The sequence below is a fragment of the Chiloscyllium plagiosum genome, unplaced genomic scaffold (assembly GCF_037043375.1).
Source record: "Chiloscyllium plagiosum isolate Xiang-an unplaced genomic scaffold, Cpla_swu_hap1 HiC_scaffold_11, whole genome shotgun sequence".
In the NCBI taxonomy this organism is placed as follows: Eukaryota; Metazoa; Chordata; class Chondrichthyes; order Orectolobiformes; family Hemiscylliidae; genus Chiloscyllium; species Chiloscyllium plagiosum.
This window is the reverse complement of record NW_028270149.1, coordinates 34,243,207-34,255,317: the sequence shown is the minus strand read 5'-3', so window position 1 is coordinate 34,255,317 and position 12,111 is coordinate 34,243,207. Positions and strand designations below refer to the sequence as shown.

The 12,111-nt window shown below is 43.0% G+C and overlaps 1 long non-coding RNA gene across 2 annotated transcripts in view; it reads left to right on the top strand.

Moving 5' to 3' along the window:
• Nucleotides 1-1,949: 1,949 nt before the first annotated feature.
• The window catches only part of LOC122557509 (uncharacterized), an 80,903-nt gene continuing 70,741 nt past the window's right edge, over nt 1,950-12,111 (top strand). Inside the window, exons 1-2 of one of the 2 annotated variants that reach the window (XR_015758638.1) lie at nt 1,950-2,220; nt 4,394-4,475. This is a non-coding gene — a long non-coding RNA (uncharacterized LOC122557509). Of the gene's footprint in view, nt 2,280-4,393; nt 4,476-12,111 lie in introns of both variants that reach the window. The other variant, XR_015758639.1, reaches the window with a different exon arrangement.

The following is a 12,111-nucleotide window of genomic DNA, read 5'->3' as shown; positions in this document are numbered from 1 at the left end:
AGGAGATTCGGCGTCACCTCAGTTTAGGGGACTGACTCAGTGCTGCCTGGTCTTAGTCAGTATGTTACTGTTAGTTTCTGTTTCCCTTTCTTTTGGGAGGGGGAAACCTGATTCCTGAACTGGCTGAATTATTTAGCTGTTAACTGGCATTCCTTTTAGTGTGGACTGATTTTGTTAAACTCCTGATGCACATAATGTTTCAGGTGTAACTCAGTTCTCATTAGGGGGTTGTTGTTTCACTGGTTGGTTATAGCCTATGTGTTACTCTTTGTCTTTTTCTCATAGTGAAAAAATGTTAATTTTGTGGTAGGGCTTAGCCCTTGAACTCTAGTTTCCCTTTTTTTGTATGTGTTCTTATGTTTTTGGTGTTTGGACTGAGTCCTTGTGGAAGACTTACATTTTACCAGAGGAACTGTGTTCTTGTGGGGAGGCCTACCCCTGGGACTGGGCCTCTGAAGATTGAACACCAGTGTGTACTGGGAGGTGAGCACTTGCTGTATCCTGGAGTTTGGGTGAAGACCTTGCCTTCAGGAGTGGATCAAACCCCTGAGTTAACTGCACATGTACTATGTTCCTGTGAGTGGGCCTGGTTTTCCAAGGCTGGGTCAGGACTCCATGGAGACTGAACACCTGTGCTGTGGGGTGTGCATTTGCTGCCTTCAGGAGTGGACTCCATTTTGGATAATGCACCTTAAAAACTGGAGTGGACTCCATTCCTGGGAATGGATTCTATATTTTGAAGACTCTATTTGGACTATGTACCAGAAAGGACTTTTTGGTAATTAACTGTATTGTGTTGTTTGTTGGGTCTATCACCTGCACTGTCTTGTGTCCATGGGTCTTGCAGGTCTTACTGTGAGCTCAGAGGCTCATGGGTCATCCTGAAAGCTGTCACCCTGAGAGCCGAAGTGTGGGTAGGCCACCTTGATGCCAGTCACCCCAAGAGCCAGATGGTGGGTAGGCTGTTCTGAGCGCTGTCGTCCCGAGAAGGGGTGATCGGGATGGACTGTCCTAGAGGTGGTCGAAGGTGTCAGAGCAGCTGAGAGCCAGAAGGCGCGTAGGGGCAGGCTAAGATCTGGAAAGCTTGTGGGCTACCATGCATGCTGTCATCCCAGGGAAGGGGACAGGTGCTCCTAGACGTGGCTGGAAGGTGTCAGGTTAGCCCACTGGCTAGACGGCACATCGGGGTGGGTGAGAACCCAGAGGTACGTAGGAGCAGACTCTTCACCAGAATGCGGGCTGCCCCAGAGGTGGTCGAAGGTGCTGAGGGTGGTTAGTGAAGCCGGAAGGTGGGTAGGCCGTCCTGACTGCTGTCACCCCGGGCGGGTACTGGGGTGGGCTGTCGTAGAGGTGGTCGAAAGGTGTCAGGGCGGACCGAGAACTGGAAGGGGCATGGGGTAGACTGAGAGCCAGAAGGTATGTAGGGGCGGGCTGCCTTAGAGGTCGGAAGGTGGGAGGGACGTGGGCTTGCTGGGTCTGTATTGTATGCACTGTTTTATGTAACTGGATTGGCTTTATATGTACAAATGTCACTGTCACTGTCGCTGTCTTGTCATATGTGAAACTGGGATTTGAGGTTTGTCCTCATCTCCCTGTAAAATGGTTGAACAGTAGGATTTGGGGCCTAGCTTTGCTGTTTCTCTTCCTTGTAAAATTGCTGTTGTATACAGCTGTAAATGTTAACTGTTTTTCTGTAAACTCTTTTGTAATTGTTTAATAAAATAAAAATACAGGAGATTCCATGTCACCTCAGTTTAGGGGACTGACTGTGCTGGCTGGTGTTACAGTCAGTATGTTACTGTTTCTTTCTGCTTTTTTTTTGGAGGGGAAACCTGATTCCTGAACTGGCTGAATTATTTAGCCAGTTTGTTAACTGGTATTCCTTTTCGTGAGGGCTGATTTGCATCAGGAGTTGAACACATAATCTGTTTCAGGTGTAACTCAGTTCTCATTAGACAATTGTTTCACTGGCTAGTTACAGCCTGTTACTTTTTTCTCTCCTTTGTCCTTTTCTCAAAAGTAAAAATGTTAATTTTGTGTAAGGGCTTAGCCCTTGGACTCTAGTTTCCTTTTGTTTTTAATGTGTGTTCTCACTGTTTTTGGTGTTTGGGCTGAACCCTTGTGGAAGACATACATTTTACCAGAGGAGCTGTTCCTGTGGGAAGGCCTAGCCCTGGGACTAGGCCTCTGAAGATTGATCACCTGTGTGTGCGCTAGGAGGTGAGCACTTGCTGTGTTTTGGAGAAGATCTTGCCTTCAGGAGTGGACCAAAAACCCCTGTGAGTTAACTGCACCTTTTACAATGTACTGTGTTCTGGTGAGTGGCCCTGGTTTTCCAAGGCTGGGCCAAGACTCCATGGAAACTGAACACCTGCGGGGTGTGCATTTGCTGCCTTCAGGAGTGGACTCAGCCCTTGGTTGTGGACTCTGTTTTTAGCAACAGACTCTGCAATTTGGAGCGGTCTCTATTTCTAACAATGCACATTGTATACTGGAGTGGACTCCGTTCCTGGAAATGGACTCAGACATTTTTTTTCTTCAAAATGTAGTGCTAATGGAGTCTGGACTAGAAAGGACTGTTTGTTGGTAACTAACTGTCATATGGTTTGTTGGAGTTATCACCCGCACTGTCTTGCGTGTCCCTGGGTCTGGCAGGTCTTACTGTGAGCTGGGAGACTCATGGGTCATCCTGAAAACTGTCACCCCAAGAGCCAGAGGGTAGGTAGGCCAACCTGATGCCAGTCATCCAAAGAGCTAGATGGTGGGGGGTAGGCCATTGAGTGCTGTCGTCCTGAGAAGAGGTAATCAGGACATGCTGTCCTAGAGGTGGTTAGGTGTCAGAGCAGCCAAGAGCAAGAAGGCGCATAGGGGCAGGTTGAGATCCGGAAAGCTTGTGGGCTACCCTGCACAGTCATCCCAGGGAAGAGGACAGGCTGTCCTAGAAGTGGCTGGAAGGTATTCAGGATAGGCCACTGGCCGGACGGCGCATCTGGGTGGGTGAGAGCCCAATGGTATGTAGGGACTGATTCTTCACCAGAAGGCGGGTAGCCGTCCTCCGTGCTGTCACCTGGGCAGGTACTGGGGCAGGCTGTCCCAGAGGTGGTCGAAAGATGTCAGGGTGGACTGAACTGGAAGGGGCATGGAGTAACAGAGCCGGAAGGTACATAGGGGCGGGCTGCCTTGGAGTGGTCGAAAGGTGGGAGGGACGGGGGCTTGCTGGGTCGGTATTATCTGCACTTTCCTATGTAACAGGATTGTCTCATGTACAAATGTCATTGTTGATGTCTTTTCATATTTGAAACTGGGATTTGTGGTTTGTCCTCAATTCCCTGTAAACTGGTTGAACAGTAGGCGTTGGGGCTTGGCTTTGCTACTCCTCTCCCTTGTAAAATTGCTGTTGTATACAGCAGTAAATGCTCAAAGTTTGGGTTCGGAGTTTGGGAGAAGACTTGTAGCTCGGGTGCTCACCGAGCTGGGAATTTGTGTTGCAGACGTTTTGTCCCCTGTCTAGGTGACATCCTCAGTGTTTGGGAGCCTCCTGTGAAGCGCTTCTGTGATGTTTCCTCCAGCATTTAGTGATTTGTATTTGCTGCTTCCAGTTGTCAGTTCCAGCTGTCTGCTGCAGTGGCCGGTATATTGTCCAGGTTGGTTTTTTTTTGGCCTGGGCCAATGTTTGACATTCGACGTTTCGGGCACAGGCCCTTCTTCAGTCATTCCTGAAGAAGGGCCTGTGCCCGAAACGTCGAATCTCCTGTTCCCTGGATGCTGCCTGACCTGCTGTGCTGTTCCAGCAATAAAGTTTCAACTTTGATCTCCAGCATCTGCAGACCTCACTTTCTCCCCAATGTTTGACAAGCAATAGCCACAAGGTTGTAGGTGTCCAGTGCTATGGGAAGTTAATGTCTGGAGATGTCATGTGATATTGGGTCTCAGGATATGTTGAACCTAGTAGTGTAGGAGCTGGAAAGTCTGGTTTGGTTTCGAAGATGATATATGGAAGATAACCAAGCAGCTTCAAGGATGGGAACTTGGAAGTTTAGGAGTAGCATTAAGACCTGGGTGATTGAGGGCTCAGGAGAATGTTGAGAAATCAATGTGAACATGGATGGGATCAGCAAAAACCAGGGATAAGGGTTACAAGGTACTGAGGTAAAGAATGGGTGGAGCTTAATGAATGATATGGGGAGAGCTGAGCATGTGTTCTGATAATGAAAGTAAATTGCGCAATCTTGATATAGCAAGCAAAAATATCTTTCAATTTCAAAAGGTAACACCTAAAGCAAGAGGAGGAAATTGGAGTGGAGCAGAGTGATAGTTCAGACTTTTTCTGACTGTAGAGAAGGAGCCCCCAGTGGATAGAAAATTGTGCTAACTGAGTTCTATTTCCATATAGCTTCAAAACTTATGGTATCACAGTGGCAGCCCATGAAGTCTTCAGCCAAAATCCATCACTGCCATCTCATGATCTTTTTAAGGTATGGACACTGCCACAGAGGAAGGAGAATGAATCTAATATTGCATCTATCTGATCCGTGACCTATTGGTGCAAGGCAACTGTCTTAACTAGAAACTCCTTCTAGGTGGAGTGTGAGAAGGTGGGAGCTAGGATTCATTGGCAGATCTATCAAGGTTAGAACAATTTGACTTCCATGATTGTGTAGGTAAGGAGCTCTGATAGACTTAAGTGCCAGGTCAATCCACCTTAACATTTTGACACAAGGAGCTGCCCTCTAGCACGCACACAAGATGAAACTTTCCATGATGTGCAGGTTCCTGTGATGTCGAAGTCCCAGGCCCAATGTCTTTATTTTAACCTCATCAGACAAGATTAGTGTCTGAAACCACTTGCATGAACTTTTTTTTTGCAAAACCCAAGAGGTAGTTCTCTTTTACTGGATCACAACAATTTTAGGAACAGACATTGAGGCAATGAACAGTGTGCCAATGGAAGACCAGCATTGCCTTCTCTTGGGAGGAGATGCTCTAATCCTTTAACCTAGCAGTTTAATGAGACTACAGTTTAAAGAGAACTTCTCTTCAAGAGGAAGAAGGAACATTTCAAACCCAGGGCATCAATGTGGACTTCAACAGTTTCCTCATTTCTCCTTTGCCCACCTCACCCCAGTTCCAAACTTCCAGCTCAGCACTGTCCCCTTGACTTGTCCTACCTGCCTATCTTTTTCCACCTATCCACTCTACCCTCTTTCCCACCCACACCCTCCTATCACTTATCTCTCCACCCTTCAGGCTCTCTGCCTATATTCCTGATGAAGGGTTTTTGCCCGAAACAACTTCAATTTTATTGCTCCTCGGCTGCTGCCTGAACTGCTGTGCTCTCCCACTAATCCAGAATCTGATTTCCAGCATCTGCAGTCATTGTTTTTACCTAGTAGACTTTGACTCTGTGCTTACTCCAGATATTGGAGCCACAAAGGTCAATGGCCTTCTACTGGTAAAGCATGTACATGAACACCTTGCCAGTGCATCCTCTGAAATTTCTAAGATATAGATGGTGGTGGGAAGGTCTCTTTTTTTTCATCCTCTGCTGAAGGCCAATGGTGCCTGGAATGTACAAGAAAATGAATAAGAATAATTAGAATCAACCTCTAATATAACAAATGTCTTGCACTACACAGCTGAGAATAGCCCCCAGCAGTCAAATTCTTCATTGGCTTCCTATAACATTCTTTCCTTTTCCTTGATGCAGGCACTGCAATGGTCTCTCCACACCTGAGTGCCAGTTTACAATTAATTGATGGTGTCACTTATCCTGTGAAACACAGGAGATCATTTAACTGCTACAATAGTGATAGAATATGGACTATTTATTTTCAAATGCCATCATCATATTTTAATACTAGGACTTACAATTCCCACCTCAGGCAACTGTCTGTGTGGGGTTTGCACATTCTCCCCATGTCTGCGTGGGTTTACTCCAGGTCCTAAGATGTGCAGGTTAGGTGAATTGGCCATGCTAAATTGCCTGTAGTGTTAGGTGAAGGGGTAAAGGTAGAGGAATGGGTCTGGGTGGGTTGCTCTTTGGAAGGTCAGTGTAGACATGTTGGGTCGAAGGGCCTGTTTCCATACTGTAAGTAATTTAAATCTAAAATCATGAGAGTAATCTAAATCTTACATGAACTGAAATAGTTGCAGAAAAACACAGCAGCCAGAACAATCAGCTGACTACACAAGTTAACCAAGCTTCATGAAACAAATGAAGGGAAGTGAAGGGTATCAAGGGAAAGTGATGGTGTAGTGGTAATGTCATTGGACTAGCAATCCGCAAGCACAGGTCAACATTCTGGGGATGTATGTTTGAATCCTACAAAGGCAGATTACATCATTTGAAAACATATATAATAGCTGGCTGGCCTAACAGTGATCATAACCACTGTCAATTGTCATTAAAAATGCATCTGGTTCATTAATGCCCTGTAGAAAATAAAATCTGTCCCTGTCTAGTCGATATGGACTCCAAGCCCACAGCAATGTGATTGACTGTTTATGGCTCTCTGGGCAATTGGGGATGGATAATAAATGCAGGCCTAGCTAGCAATACCCACATTTGGTGAATGAAGAAGAAATAAAAATGTGGGATAGTAAACATCATTTGAACTGAAATTAACATGTTATCAGAAGGCATTGAGCCTAGCCCACACAAACAGTTCTGAACGCCTCATCTGCTATTCTGATTTACACCATATGATTAGTTTCTGATATTCGACATGAACGCCATCACCTGGATTATCAAGTTTGGAAACAAATTGAGAAAATAAACCAGATTTTACATCAGGGATTTGCTTTGTGCAGAGCAGAAAGATAGATTTTTGCCTGAAGCTGGATCAAGCTGGAGACAGGGCTTTCTCAGTCTCTTCAGAAGGAAAGGTGCCTGGTGACAGAACTGATTAAAAAGAAACATTAAAAACAATTAGAAACTCAAAGGTCAACTGAATATTTGTTACTGCTGAGGAAACACAATAAACAACTGTAGTGTCAGACTAAGATCTTAATTCTCAAGGACAACCTAAAGACTGTCATTGTTTATTCCTTTCATCTTTCTTCTGTACTGGGCACTATCCTTATTAATTTTGTGCAGATGGGAGTATGTATGCATGGTATTGTGCCTTGATTATTTTTGTCAGGGTTAACAGATAATATTTCTCTTGCTTTCACTCAAGAAAACTATGCAATTGGCTCTTTACTGATACAGTAGAGATTGAATAATTATGTTTTTATTAGTAAGAGGCATTGCCCTCAAGCTAAAAATGATAAACACTTATTGCAGGCAACTGAGGAGTTTGAAAAGAAGGGGAGTGAGATTCACCCCTTTCTCATCTGTTTATAGTGATCTTTTTCCTGCATTGGTGTCTGTTGTTTGGAGACACAGGTACTGAGCTGCACTGCTACCTTGATAAGGTCTGATGAGAAAACGTCCCACCACTGCCACTGGGGATGTACTCCTGTCTTTAAATATGGTCTAGACCCTGAATGCTAGAAGATTCAGGCAGATTAAAAACTTCATGTGTTCCTTAAGATTCACTGTTCAACTCATGAAACAACTTTTATACATAAATAACAAGCTGAAAATCATGTGATCATGCAAGAACATACATTCTGGCCTTAAGTGGAGGTGATGATCTCAAACAACCAGTGCTAAACATAAACTCCATTAAGGAAAATTCTACCGGATAAAAAGATATTTGAGTTGAAAAGCCTGCACATTAGAGAATAGGAGATGCTGGAGACCTTAAAAGGCATAATGATAGATAAAAGCCTAGGACCTGATCAGGTGTATCCCAGAACATTGTGGGAAGCTAGGGAAGAGATTACAGGGTTGCTAGCAAAGATATTTCTATCATCAACAGCCACAGGTGAAGTGTTGCTGAACAAAGGGACTTAAGGGTGCAGGTTGATAGTTCTTTGAAAGCGTTGTCACATGTAGATAGGGTGGTGAAGGCATTTAGCATGCTTGCCTTCATTGGTCAGAGCATTGAGTACAGGCGTTAAGATGACTAATTGCAGCTGTACAAGACATTGGTGAGGCTCTTTTTGGAATACTATGAACAATTCTAGTCACTCTGCTATCAGAAGGATGTTGTTAAACTGGAAAAGGTGCAGAAATAAATTACAATATATTGTCAAGACTGGACAGTGAGTCACAGGGAGAGGCTGGGACTTATTTCCCTGGTGTATCGGAAGCTCAGAGAGACCTTTTGGAGGCTTATAAAATCATGAGGAACATAGATAGGGTGACTAACCAAGGTCTTTTTCCAAGGGAAGGGGAGTCCAAAACTAGAAAGCATATGTTTAAGGTGAGAGGTGAAAGATTTAAAAGAGACCTGAGGGGCAACATTTTGACTCCGGTGGTGGTGCTTGTGTGAAATGAACTGCCAGAGGAAGTGGGAGGGGTGGGTACAATTACAACATTTAAAAGACATTAGGGCAGGTAAATAAGAAAGGTTTACAGTGATATGGATCAAATAGAGGCAAGTGTTAAGTTTGGCAAACCTGGTCAGTATGGTCAAGTTGGACTGAAGAGTCTGTTTCCATGCTGTTTGACTCTGAGGTAAAGGGCAGTCAAGAGGCCCTCACCCTCCTGGTTACATCTGTGCCCAGGTATCCTACACGTGAGGTCTTCTGCAGTTGTTGGGAACAGCAGGGTGCAGAGTGCATTATCACTCCCCATAATGGAATTTTAAATAAACTTCATTGGCACTCAAAAGTGTACAGAAACAGTTATTGACATTGTTGGTGTAGAGTTAGGAGCTATACATTTATACTTTGTGAATAAATTTAAACCTGCCAAAAGATTGGCTTCTGGTCTCTTGCTTCACTAAGTGGACATCAAAACGTTTAGCACTGCAACATCAAGGTTGAATTTTCATCCTTCTATTCAAATCCCTCCTTGTCTCCACATCTCCCTATTTCTCTAAACTCATACAGCCTTACAATCTTCCAAAAACTTGGCATCTTTTAAATTATAGTCTGGACATACCCTCTAAAGTTCGCAATTCTCAACCTCTCATTCCTCCTTTGCTATTTTTACTATTCAATAAACAATTGGACAACTGTCCTAACTTCTCCATTTAGGATTCAATAGCAAATTATGACCCAGAACTTGCTGGAGGAGGCAAATTCAATGCATGGAATCATAGAGTCACAGAGCTATACAATATGGAAACAGACCCTTCGTACCAGCTCATCTATGCTGACAAGATATCATAGATAAATCTATTCACATTTGCCAGCATTTGGCCCATATCCCTCTAAATCCTTCCTATTCATATACTCATCCAGATGCCATTTAAACATTGTAATTGTACCCACCTCCACTACTTCCTCTGGCAGTTCATTCCATATATGCACCTCCATCTATGTGAAAAAGTTTCCCCTTAGGTCGCTTTTAAATCTTTCCCCTCTCACCTTAAACCAGTGCCCTCTAGTTTTGGACTCCGCAACCTGGGGAAAAGACCTTGTCTATTTACCTTATCCATGCCCCTCATGATTTTATACATCTCTACAAAGTCACCCTTCAGCCTCCGATGCCCAAGCAAAATATCCCCAGTATATTCAGCCTCCCCCTATAGCTATAACCATCCAGACCTGGCAACATCCTTTCAAACTTTTTCTGAACCATTTCATGTTTTGCAACATCCATACTATAGCAGGGAGACCAGAACTGAACACAGTATTTCAAAAGTGGCCTAACCAGTTGTACAGCTGCAACATGACCTCCCAACCATTACAGATTACTACTGTTCGCCAATGTGCAAATTAGAACTCTGAGCCATAAACCTTGCAACACAAACCAATTTAAAGATTAAGATATAAACAAAGGAAGAACTGAGATGGAAGGACAATTACAGTGTGTGAATTCAATGTCACATCACATACAGAAAGAGAAATAAAATGATAAAAGAAAATTTTGACAATAGCAAGACTGAAAGGACAAATAAATAAATAGTTATAAATTTGACAATTATAAAATAATCCAAAATAAAGTCAAAATCTGTAAAAATGCAGCCTCACACTTACAATGGTAATCTTCAGTGCAAGAGAATTTAATTGACAATAATAAGCACTTAATATGTCGTTAAAAATATATTTACACTTCTAGTGACATAACTTAATTTTCTATTAAAAAAGCTAGCAACTTGATATGTGTTTCTATCTTTACAGGTGCTACCAGAGCTTCTGAGTGTTTTCAGAATTTTCTACATTTGTTATGGATAATTTAACTGATAATTAGTTGGCAAATACTAAATTTTTAAAGTGAAATGTAGACTAAGGTCAAGATTACATTTTTATAAAGTCGACTTTGTTACAACAGGAGCATTTAACTACATATTGCTATCACCTAAAATTACAGTACCACTTATTCATAAATAAAGATGAGGGCCATTAGCCTAATGGTTATTTTGCCAGCTTATTCTCATCCACATGTCACATTCCTGCAAAGCGTCTTGGAACATTTTGCTACATTAAATGTGCTTTAAGCTGTAAATGCAAGTTGATGTAATTTATCACACAGTCTGTATAGGTAATGTGCTCTTGCATTCACGCGTTTACGCGCTCAGCAGCATGCACAAATTCATAGCAAATAATCACACAATCTGTGGCCACAGGAGATACAACTAAGATTTTGTGCTAACAAATAAAAGGCCAAAACCTAGAAGATACTGCCTGCATGTCAGCCACATCCTTTACAGGAAGGAGATGTTATTCACCACTCTGTCTCCAACCCAAGTCCATCTCAGCTGAATACTATTGTCACAGCAGCAAGTGCTAAATTATAAGAAAAAGAACACAACTTGACAGTGGTGCCAAATGTATCTGTTACAACAGGGTGTGAATTAGCATTTAGAAAACAACCACTAAATACAAACACATAAATAACAGTCAATTTATTTGACAAAAAAACCAGTATTTTTCCTTTCTTTATATTGTTGACCTGTATATGGTCAGGTAATGTACTGATTTTCTCATATCTCATTCCAATTTCCTGCAGTTATCGAGAGGGCCACTCCGCAAGAAGCTGGTGGTGAGGCTACCTGTCATTTTTTGGTCTGAGGACAAAGCAGCAAACTAAAGAGATTCTCAAAGTTCAGCTCCTAGCAGATTTTAAGGACCTGGTGTCATATGGTTGATACTTTCCATTCTCTCCTAGTACTGCACTGAAACACCAGCCCAGATCATGCCACTCTTATCATGATGGGATTAGAACTTGTGGTTATCTAACTCAAATCAAAGGGAACTGCCATGTTGACACTAAAGCTTAAATTCAAGAAAAAGCCATAGTCATAAAGCACGGAAGCAGAGCCTTTGGCCCACCTCACCCATGCCGACCAGGATTCCTAAACTGGACTAGTCCTATTTGTTTGCATTTGGCAGATATCCCTCTAAACCCTTACTATCCATGTACTTGTCAAAATGTCTTTTAAATGTTGTAATTGCACTCACCACAATGCTTCCTCTGGCAGCTCATTTCATATACGCACCACCCTCTGTGTGAAAGATTTGCCCCTCCGGTCCCTTTTATATCTTTTTCCTTGCACCATAAACCTGTGCCCTCTAGTTTGGATTTCCCTGCCCGAGGGAAAAGAACTTGACTATTCATCTTATCTGTATTCCCCACCCTGTCCTCCCCTTGATTTCATACTATAAGGTCGCCTCTCATCCTTCTACTCTCCAGGGGAAAAACGTCCCAGCCTATCCATATAACTCAAATCCTCCAGCCTTTGTGACATCCTTGTAAATATTTTTTGGATCCTTTCCAGTTTAATAACATCTATCCATAGCAGGGCAACCAGAAATTTATGCAGTACTCCAAATGTGGCTTCACCAATGTCATGTACAGTCATAACATGACATCCCAACTCCAATACTCAATGCACTGACTGATGAAGAAGGCAAGTGTACCAAACACCACCTTCACCATCCTCTCTACATGTGACACCACTTTCAAGGAACTATGTATCTACACCCTTAGGTCTCTGCTCAACAACACTTCACAGGGCGCCACTATTAACTGTATAAGTCCTGCCCTGGTTTGGCTTACCAAAATGCATCACCTTTCATCTAAATTAAACTCTATCTGCCATCCCTCAGCTC